At 31.1% G+C, this 1,159-nt stretch overlaps 1 protein-coding gene across 2 annotated transcripts in view; it reads left to right on the top strand.

Moving 5' to 3' along the window:
• Positions 1-1,159, top strand: part of LOC119587779 (probable malonyl-CoA-acyl carrier protein transacylase, mitochondrial) — a 9,964-nt gene that overhangs the window by 867 nt on the left and 7,938 nt on the right. The window lies entirely within an intron of this gene.

Below are 1,159 nucleotides of genomic sequence, written 5' to 3'. Positions count from 1 at the left end.
AATGCCTCATGTATGGCAGGTTTTTTCCTGTAAAATAGAGCAGATCAGAAATTGCAACCGCTAGCCTGTTTGCTTAAAAACCTTCTTTTTTTCCTTTGGGAAACCCCCCACTTGTGCATGCCCCCCCCCAAAGCCCAAGAAAAAAAAAACCAACATCCCCCCCAAAAAACCAAGAAGAAAAAGTTCTTCCCAAACTAAATCCCAAAACCAAAAAAAACAAAAAACTTTCACAAAAATTTTTAAATAACCATAGCGAGTACATAACTAAACCAAAAAAACTAAAAAACCACAAAAACAAAAAAACCCAAAAAAAAAAACCAAAAATTCCCTTTGCCCTTCCCAAACACACAAACACCCCCCCAGAAAACCCCAAGAAAACCCCCAAAAAAAAGACCTAACCAACCCTAGAAAATTTCCCAAATTGAAAAAACAGAGAAAAAACCCCCTGTCAAAAGAAAAAACTTAAAAAAAAAATTCCCCAAAAACATGGCCTTTCCAACACCATTTAAAAGTAACCAACCCGGAAAAAACAAAGGGGCTGAAAAAACCATCATGGTAATTAGAAAAAAATAGTCAAATTTAAATAAAAAGCCACAATTTAAATTTTGAAAAATTTTTCCATAAAACAAAAAAAACATAAGCACTCCAAAATAAAAAAAATTTTGAATACATAAATGAATAAAATTTAGGGAACCCGGCCCCATCTAAAAAAAAATTTGAAATAGGTTATTTGTAACAAAGAAACCAAAAGTTTTTCCTTCGCGAGACTTTAAACAAAAAACGTACTTTAAAAATAAGAGACTAAAAAATTAAAAGAAAAGTAGAACAGAAAAAAGAGGGGGAGGTTCTATCGCAAAAAAAAAACATATGGATGGAAAAAAAAACTTAATGAAAAAAAAAAATAAGATAAAACAATAGCATAAAAATTTTCTACAAGAAAAAATGCTAAATATCCCTTTTTAATTTACAATCCTGAACCATATAAAAAACAAGAATAAAATATTATACAGGCAGTTACAAAACCCAAAAAATAATAGGGGGATTTCAAATCCCCCAAAACCCCTATGGAATTCAACAAAATATAAAACAGCAAACAAACGGGAAAAAACCCTGTACAATTTTATAACCCCAAAAAAATTTGATGCTTTTTACCCCCCCT

The sequence above is a fragment of the Penaeus monodon genome, chromosome 23 (genome assembly GCF_015228065.2).
Source record: "Penaeus monodon isolate SGIC_2016 chromosome 23, NSTDA_Pmon_1, whole genome shotgun sequence".
NCBI lineage: Eukaryota > Metazoa > Arthropoda > Malacostraca > Decapoda > Penaeidae > Penaeus > Penaeus monodon.
This window is presented reverse-complemented; position numbering and strand designations above follow the sequence as displayed.